The sequence below is a fragment of the Athalia rosae genome, unplaced genomic scaffold, assembly GCF_917208135.1.
Source record: "Athalia rosae unplaced genomic scaffold, iyAthRosa1.1, whole genome shotgun sequence".
In the NCBI taxonomy this organism is placed as follows: domain Eukaryota; kingdom Metazoa; phylum Arthropoda; class Insecta; order Hymenoptera; family Athaliidae; genus Athalia; species Athalia rosae.
This window is the reverse complement of record NW_026019230.1, coordinates 10001-20000: the sequence shown is the minus strand read 5'-3', so window position 1 is coordinate 20000 and position 10000 is coordinate 10001. Positions and strand designations below refer to the sequence as shown.

Below are 10000 nucleotides of genomic sequence, written 5' to 3'. Positions count from 1 at the left end.
TGTTCGGTTGTTACGCCGGCTCGTCGTGACGCGAAGAATCTTGCGATCATTCGTGCACCTCGCTTCAAGCGTTTCTTTGTACGATCAGTTCGAATGTGATTCCAATATCAAGCGCGTGACGCGCGGAACCCCTCCGAAAGGCTCGAGCGCGGCTTGTACTCTACAACACTTTACGTGCGAGGAGGAAGCCGCGTATAATTCGATCGAGCCATATTTTTTGTGTCTGGGGGGAACCACGGCACGTGGATTTTGGTAATGTTACGCAAAAGGAATAAGATCTCAATTGCATTTCACGGGGCGAAAGTTCGTCGCCAACCTTCCGCCGCGGAGAACGCGACGTCACCCCGGTGGAGCTAAACTCCAGCCGGAGCAGGTTACCCCGTGAAAGTATGGTAACTTTTCTTCATGTGTATCTTTGAAAAGAAACAATTTGAAAAAAAAGCATAAAAAAAACCGTTCGATCAATCGCGCGCCACGCCTCGTACAAAGCGGGGGGATCGACCGAACGGTTGATTCAAACGCACACCAAGCGTCCCGTTCAACAGAAGCGGGCACTTGGTCGCCTCAGCAACGCGCACAATGTCGCTACCTCACACAAATCTGATCGACGAATGGCATCACGATCCGCATCGCTATCGTCCAGAATGGAAAGAGAGTTTTCGTTCTTGCGCCCCCGTAGGTTGGCGTAGTAGCAATGTCCTTTTATTTTTCTAGTGTTTTTTTTACCCATAGCCATTTATGCCTTAGTTTGTTTTTGGCTGCTGCACACGATATATTTTACCGTGATACACTAGTTGTAATGTCCTTTTTATATTATTTTCTCTCTCTTCCAACGGACATAGCAAGATCGTTCGTCGTCGACGTGTGTGAGTGCGACACGAGCCGTTTCGGCCGTTACGTAGTTCGATATTCGTGACACGCGTACAATGTACGCCACCTCTTGTGCCATGTGTGTCTTTTGACTGGATTATAATTGCGTGAGATTCACGGTGGAATCTACCAAAATAATCATCGATTCGCTGCTTTTTTTTTCGCAGTAACGAAACGTTAATGATCCTTCCGCAGGTTCACCTACGGAAACCTTGTTACGACTTTTACTTCCTCTAAATGATCAAGTTTGGTCATCTTCCCGGCAACATCGGCAATGCCGAGGCATTGCCGCGTACCAGTCCGAAGACCTCACTAAATCATTCAATCGGTAGTAGCGACGGGCGGTGTGTACAAAGGGCAGGGACGTAATCAACGCGAGCTTATGACTCGCGCTTACTGGGAATTCCTCGTTCATGGGGAATAATTGCAAGCCCCAATCCCTAGCACGAAGGAGGTTCAGCGGGTTACCCGGGCCTTTCGGCCAGGGAAGACACGCTGATTCCTTCAGTGTAGCGCGCGTGCGGCCCAGAACATCTAAGGGCATCACAGACCTGTTATTGCTCAATCTCGTGCGGCTAGAAGCCGCCTGTCCCTCTAAGAAGATTTATTTGTACGCCGGTAGTAAAAACCTCCCGACCGAAGCCGGGGGCCTTCGAGATACCGGAAAGTACGCCTATTTAGCAGGCTAGAGTCTCGTTCGTTATCGGAATTAACCAGACAAATCGCTCCACCAACTAAGAACGGCCATGCACCACCACCCACCGAATCAAGAAAGAGCTCTCAATCTGTCAATCCTTCCGGTGTCCGGGCCTGGTGAGGTTTCCCGTGTTGAGTCAAATTAAGCCGCAGGCTCCACTCCTGGTGGTGCCCTTCCGTCAATTCCTTTAAGTTTCAGCTTTGCAACCATACTTCCCCCGGAACCCAAAAGCTTTGGTTTCCCGGAAGCTGCCCGCCGAGTCATCGGAGGAACTTCGGCGGATCGCTAGCTGGCATCGTTTATGGTTAGAACTAGGGCGGTATCTGATCGCCTTCGAACCTCTAACTTTCGTTCTTGATTAAAGAAAACATTTTTGGCAAATGCTTTCGCTTCTGTCCGTCTTGCGACGATCCAAGAATTTCACCTCTAACGTCGCAATACGAATGCCCCCATCTGTTCCTATTAATCATTACCTCGGGGTTCCGAAAACCAACAAAATAGAACCGAGGTCCTATTCCATTATTCCATGCACACAGTATTCAGGCGAAAATAGCCTGCTTTAAGCACTCTAATTTGTTCAAAGTAAACGTACCGGCCCACCTCGACACTCAATGAAGAGCACCGCGATGGGATATTAGTTGGGCCGCCCCGAAAGGCTAAGCCCACCGGTAGGACGTCCCACAATCATGCCAGTTAAACACCGCGAGCGGTGAACCGACAGCGTGGGACACAGATTCAACTACGAGCTTTTTAACCGCAACAACTTTAATATACGCTATTGGAGCTGGAATTACCGCGGCTGCTGGCACCAGACTTGCCCTCCAATTGATCCTCGTTAAAGGATTTAAAGTGTACTCATTCCGATTACGGGGCCTCGGATGAGTCCCGTATCGTTATTTTTCGTCACTACCTCCCCGTGCCGGGAGTGGGTAATTTGCGCGCCTGCTGCCTTCCTTGGATGTGGTAGCCGTTTCTCAGGCTCCCTCTCCGGAATCGAACCCTGATTCCCCGTTACCCGTTACAACCATGGTAGGCGCAGAACCTACCATCGACAGTTGATAAGGCAGACATTTGAAAGATGCGTCGCCGGTACCAAGACCGTGCGATCAGCCCAAAGTTATTCAGAGTCACCAAAGTAAACGGCGGACGGGACGAACCCGCCACCGATTGGTTTTGATCTAATAAAAGCATTCCTCCCATCTCTGGTCGGAACTCTGTTTGCATGTATTAGCTCTAGAATTACCACAGTTATCCAAGTAAATGTGGGTACGATCTAAGAAACCATAACTGATTTAATGAGCCATTCGCGGTTTCACCTTAATATGGCTTGCACTGAGACATGCATGGCTTAATCTTTGAGACAAGCATATGACTACTGGCAGGATCAACCAGGGAGCTTTGTGTTATTGGTAGCTCTTTTCGTGTGTTGCCCCATGCCGCCGAGTCTTTGCCCGGTCGGCCACACGTTTTAATATAATATGTATATCTGGTACCGCACAACTTGTGTACGCGTACTAGCGCTCAGAGCGCTCTGTTCGACTTTGTGTTTCCTCGGGTGAAGACAATTTTTGTCGACTCCCCGGTGCAAATCGTTCGAATTATCCTTCTCGTATCCTTCGGCTAGATTGCAAGCGTCGGGAGTACGATTGGAAATCAATGTGTACCGTCTGCGAACAGACTGTGATACGCACGGAATGTGGCGAGTTGATGCCTCTGTTCGACTGCTTCCCTCGACTTGCGAGAGAAGACTTTCTGGTCACCGCATAAAGGGCCATTCGGTCTTAGACACCGACCCGCGGTTATGTAGTGTCGACGATTCAAATTGAATCATATTTTCTAGACGGAGCGAAGAACTCGCCCCTGCGAAACGTGAGCGCTCGGAAAAACTTTGAACTCGTGAGAGTGGTTCTTACCGGAACGAAACGAACGCCTGTGGTGCGAATCTCCGCTCAGACGAAAAATTTTCAAAATTCGAAAAAAATTTTTGTCTGCGTGTTCGTGACACGGTGAGGACGAAACCATAGCCCCGACAACAAACCCGCAAAGGGATGTCGAGATACGGGCCGAAACAAGTCGAAAGTTCCGAAACCCGAGGACTAGGTGCCGACCGACCGGTCGAGACCGCTCGGTGCATGAAGTATCAACGGTGCCGCTCGGACGTCGGAGCCGGCCGGTCATAACACGTGTTCCTTATGGGGCAAAACAGCAACGCGACCTGAAAAATTTGGCAGTACGTTGGAACTTAGTTCCATGCGAGAATCGTTGGGACTTTGAAAATTTTTCGATCCAACGAGTGATGCGCGACTCTTTCGGACTTTGAAAATTTTTCGATCCAACGAGTGATGCGCGACTCTTTCGGACTTTGAAAATTTTTCGATCCAACGAGTGATGCGCGACTCTTTCGGACTTTGAAAATTTTTCGATCCAACGAGTGATGCGCGACTCTTTCGGACTTTGAAAATTTTTCGATCCAACGAGTGATGCGCGACTCTTTCGGACTTTGAAAATTTTTCGATCCAACGAGTGATGCGCGACTCTTTCGGACTTTGAAAATTTTTCGTTCCAACGAGTGATGCGCGACTCTTTCGGACTTTGAAAATTTTTCGTTCCAACGAGTGATGCGCGACTCTTTCGGACTTTGAAAATTTTTCGATCCAACGAGTGATGCGCGACTCTTTCGGACTTTGAAAATTTTTCGATCCAACGAGTGATGCGCGACTCTTTCGGACTTTGAAAATTTTTCGATCCAACGAGTGATGCGCGACTCTTTCGGACTTTGAAAATTTTTCGATCCAACGAGTGATGCGCGACTCTTTCGGACTTTGAAAATTTTTCGATCCAACGAGTGATGCGCGACTCTTTCGGACTTTGAAATTTTTCGATCCAACGAGTGATGCGCGACTCTTTCGGACTTTGAAAATTTTTCGATCCAACGAGTGATGCGCGACTCTTTCGGACTTTGAAAAATTTTTCGATCCAACGAGTGATGCGCGACTCTTTCGGACTTTGAAAATTTTTCGATCCAACGAGTGATGCGCGACTCTTTCGGACTTTGAAAAATTTTTCGATCCAACGAGTGATGCGCGACTCTTTCGGACTTTTGAAAATTTTTCGATCCAACGAGTGATGCGCGACTCTTTCGGACTTTGAAATTTTTCGATCAACGAGTGATGCGCGACTCTTTCGGACTTTGAAAATTTTTCGATCCAACGAGTGATGCGCGACTCTTTCGGACTTTGAAAATTTTTCGTTCCAACGAGTGATGCGCGACTCTTTCGGACTTTGAAAATTTTTCGATCCAACGAGTGATGCGCGACTCTTTCGGACTTGAAAATTTTTCGATCCAACGAGTGATGCGCGACTCTTTCGGGACTTTGAAAATTTTTCGATCCAACGAGTGATGCGCGACTCTTTCGGACTTTGAAAATTTTTCGATCCAACGAGTGATGGCGCGACTCTTTCGGACTTTGAAAATTTTTCGTTCCAACGAGTGATGCGCGACTCTTTCGGACTTTGAAAATTTTTCGATCCAACGAGTGAATGCGCGACTCTTTCGGACTTTGAAAATTTTTCGATCCAACGAGTGATGCGCGACTCTTTCGGACTTTGAAAATTTTTCGATCCAACGAGTGATGCGCGACTCTTTCGGACTTTGAAAATTTTTCGATCCAACGAGTGATGCGCGACTCTTTCGGACTTTGAAAATTTTTCGATCCAACGAGTGATGCGCGACTCTTTCGGACTTTGAAAATTTTCGATCCAACGAGTGATGCGCGACTCTGTTCGGACTTTGAAAATTTTTCGATCCAACGAGTGATGCGCGACTCTTTCGGACTTTGAAAATTTTTCGATCCAACGAGTGATGCGCGACTCTTCGGACTTTGAAAATTTTTCGATCCAACGAGTGATGCGCGACTCTTTCGGACTTTGAAAATTTTTCGATCCAACGAGTGATGCGCGACTCTTTCGGACTTTGAAAATTTTTCGATCCAACGAGTGATGCGCGACTCTTTCGGACTTTGAAAATTTTTCGATCCAACGAGTGATGCGCGACTCTTTCGGACTTTGAAAATTTTTCGATCCACGAGTGATGCGCGACTCTTTCGGACTTTGAAATTTTTCGTTCCAACGAGTGATGCGCGACTCTTTCGGACTTTGAAAATTTTTCGTTCCAACGAGTGATGCGCGACTCTTTCGGACTTTGAAAATTTTTTCGATCCAACGAGTGATGCGCGACTCTTTCGGACTTTGAAAATTTTCGATCCAACGAGTGATGCGCGACTCTTTCGGACTTTGAAAATTTTTCGATCCAACGAGTGATGCGCGACTCTTTCGGACTTTGAAAATTTTCGATCCAACGAGTGATGCGCGACTCTTTCGGACTTTGAAAATTTTTCGATCCAACGAGTGATGCGCGACTCTTCGGACTTTGAAAATTTTTCGATCCAACGAGTGATGCGCGACTCTTTCGGACTTTGAAAATTTTTCGATCCAACGAGTGATGCGCGACTCTTTCGGACTTTGAAAATTTTTCGATCCAACGAGTGATGCGCGACTCTTCGGACTTTGAAAATTTTTCGATCAACGAGTGATGCGCGACTCTTTCGGACTTTGAAAATTTTTCGATCCAACGAGTGATGCGCGACTCTTTCGGACTTTGAAAATTTTTCGATCCAACGAGTGATGCGCGACTCTTTCGGACTTTGAAATTTTTCGATCCAACGAGTGATGCGCGACTCTTTCGGACTTTGAAAATTTTCGTTCCAACGAGTGATGCGCGACTCTTTCGGACTTTGAAAATTTTCGATCCAACGAGTGATGCGCGACTCTTTCGGACTTTGAAAAATTTTTCGATCCACGAGTGATGCGCGACTCTTTCGGACTTTGAAAATTTTTCGATCCAACGAGTGATGCGCGACTCTTTCGGACTTTGAAAATTTTTCGATCCAACGAGTGCATGCGCGACTCTTTCGGACTTTGAAAATTTTTTCGTTCCAACGAGTGATGCGCGACTCTTCGGACTTTGAAAATTTTTCGATCCAACGAGTGATGCGCGACTCTTTCGGACTTTGAAATTTTTCGATCCAACGAGTGATGCGCGACTCTTTCGGACTTTGAAATTTTTCGATCCAACGAGTGATGCGCGACTCTTTCGGACTTTGAAATTTTTCGATCCAACGAGTGATGCGCGACTCTTCGGACTTTGAAAATTTTCGATCCAACGAGTGATGCGCGACTCTTTCGGACTTGAAATTTTTCGATCCAACGAGTGATGCGCGACTCTTTCGGACTTTGAAAATTTTTCGATCCAACGAGTGATGCGCGACTCTTTCGGACTTTGAAAATTTTTCGATCCAACGAGTGATGCGCGACTCTTTCGGACTTGAAAATTTTTCGATCCAACGAGTGATGCGCGACTCTTTCGGACTTTGAAAATTTTTCGATCCAACGAGTGATGCGCGACTCTTTCGGACTTTGAAAATTTTTCGTTCCAACGAGTGATGCGCGACTCTTTCGGACTTTGAAAATTTTTCGATCCAACGAGTGATGCGCGACTCTTTCGGACTTTGAAAATTTTTCGTTCCAACGAGTGATGCGCGACTCTTTCGGACTTTGAAAATTTTTCGTTCCAACGAGTGATGCGCGACTCTTTCGGACTTTGAAAATTTTTCGATCCAACGAGTGATGCGCGACTCTTTCGGACTTTGAAAATTTTTCGATCCAACGAGTGATGCGCGACTCTTTCGGACTTTGAAAATTTTTCCGATCCAACGAGTGATGCGCGACTCTTTCGGACTTTGAAAATTTTTCGATCCAACGAGTGATGCGCGACTCTTTCGGACTTTGAAAATTTTTCGATCCAACGAGTGATGCGCGACTCTTTCGGACTTTGAAAATTTTTCGATCCAACGAGTGATGCGCGACTCTTTCGGACTTTGAAAATTTTTCGATCCAACGAGTGATGCGCGACTCTTTCGGACTTTGAAAATTTTCGATCCAACGAGTGATGCGCGACTCTTTCGGACTTTGAAAATTTTTCGATCCAACGAGTGATGCGCGACTCTTTCGGACTTTGAAAATTTTTCGATCCAACGAGTGATGCGCGACTCTTTCGGACTTTGAAAATTTTTCGATCCAACGAGTGATGCGCGACTCTTTCGGACTTTGAAAATTTTTCGATCCAACGAGTGATGCGCGACTCTTTCGGACTTTGAAAATTTTTCGATCCAACGAGTGATGCGCGGACTCTTTCGGACTTTGAAAATTTTTCGTTCCACGAGTGATGCGCGACTCTTTCGGACTTTGAAAATTTTTCGATCCAACGAGTGATGCGCGACTCTTTCGGACTTTGAAAATTTTTCGATCCAACGAGTGATGCGCGACTCTTTCGGACTTTGAAAATTTTTCGATCCAACGAGTGATGCGCGACTCTTTCGGACTTTGAAAATTTTTCGATCCAACGAGTGATGCGCGACTCTTTCGGACTTTGAAAATTTTCCGTTCCAACGAGTGATGCGCGACTCTTTCGGACTTTGAAAATTTTTCGATCCAACGAGTCGATGCGCGACTCTTTCGGACTTTGAAAATTTTTCGATCCAACGAGTGATGCGCGACTCTTTCGGACTTTGAAAATTTTTCGATCCAACGAGTGATGCGCGACTCTTTCGGACTTTGAAAATTTTTCGATCCAAGCGAGTGATGCGCGACTCTTTCGGACTTTGAAAATTTTTCGATCCACGAGTGATGCGCGACTCTTTCGGACTTTGAAAATTTTTCGATCCAACGAGTGATGCGCGACTCTTTCGGACTTTGAAAATTTTTCGATCCAACGAGTGATGCGCGACTCTTTCGGACTTTGAAAATTTTTCGATCCAACGAGTGATGCGCGACTCTTTCGGACTTTGAAAATTTTTCGATCCAACGAGTGATGCGCGACTCTTTCGGACTTTGAAAATTTTTCGATCCAACGAGTGATGCGCGACTCTTTCGGACTTTGAAAATTTTTCGTTCCAACGAGTGATGCGCGACTCTTTCGGACTTTGAAAATTTTTCGATCCAACGAGTGATGCGCGACTCTTCGGACTTTGAAAATTTTTCGATCCAACGAGTGATGCGCGACTCTTTCGGACTTTGAAAATTTTCGATCCAACGAGTGATGCGCGACTCTTTCGGACTTTGAAAATTTTCGATCCAACGAGTGATGCGCGACTCTTTCGGACTTTGAAAATTTTTCGATCCAACGAGTGATGCGCGACTCTTTCGGACTTTGAAAATTTTTCGATCCAACGAGTGATGCGCGACTCTTTCGGACTTTGAAAATTTTTCGATCCAACGAGTGATGCGCGACTCTTTCGGACTTTGAAAATTTTCGATCCAACGAGTGATGCGCGACTCTTTCGGACTTTGAAAATTTTCGATCCAACGAGTGATGCGCGACTCTTTCGGACTTTGAAAATTTTTCGATCCAACGAGTGATGCGCGACTCTTTCGGACTTTGAAAATTTTTCGATCCAACGAGTGATGCGCGACTCTTTCGGACTTTGAAAATTTTTCGATCCAACGAGTGATGCGCGACTCTTTCGGACTTTGAAAATTTTTCGATCCAACGAGTGATGCGCGACTCTTCGGACTTTGAAAATTTTCGTTTCCAACGAGTGATGCGCGACTCTTTCGGACTTTGAAAATTTTTTCGATCCAACGAGTGATGCGCGACTCTTTCGGACTTTGAAAATTTTCGATCCAACGAGTGATGCGCGACTCTTTCGGACTTTGAAAATTTTTCGATCCAACGAGTGATGCGCGACTCTTTCGGACTTTGAAAATTTTTCGATCCAACGAGTGATGCGCGACTCTTTCGGACTTTGAAAATTTTCGATCCAACGAGTGATGCGCGACTCTTTCGGACTTTGAAAATTTTTCGATCCAACGAGTGATGCGCGACTCTTTCGGACTTTGAAAATTTTTCGATCCAACGAGTGATGCGCGACTCTTTCGGACTTTGAAAATTTTTCGATCCAACGAGTGATGCGCGACTCTTTCGGACTTTGAAAATTTTCGATCCAACGAGTGATGCGCGACTCTTTCGGACTTTGAAAATTTTTCGATCCAACGAGTGATGCGCGACTCTTTCGGACTTTGAAAATTTTTCGATCAACGAGTGATGCGCGACTCTTTCGGACTTTGAAATTTTTCGATCCAACGAGTGATGCGCGACTCTTTCGGACTTTGAAAATTTTTCGATCCAACGAGTGATGCGCGACTCTTTCGGACTTTGAAAATTTTTCGATCCAACGAGTGATGCGCGACTCTTTCGGACTTTGAAAATTTTTCGATCCAACGAGTGATGCGCGACTCTTTCGGACTTTGAAAATTTTTCGATCAACGAGTGATGCGCGACTCTTTCGGACTTTGAAAATTTTTCGATCCAACGAG

At 46.0% G+C, this 10000-nt stretch overlaps 1 non-coding gene across 1 annotated transcript; it reads right to left on the bottom strand.

Annotated features, from left to right (window-relative positions):
- Window positions 1-1048: 1048 nt before the first annotated feature.
- On the bottom strand, window positions 1049-2962 carry LOC112694926. The gene has a single exon (XR_003150245.2). It is a non-coding gene; the product is annotated as a small subunit ribosomal RNA (ribosomal RNA).
- Window positions 2963-10000: the final 7038 nt, after the last annotated feature.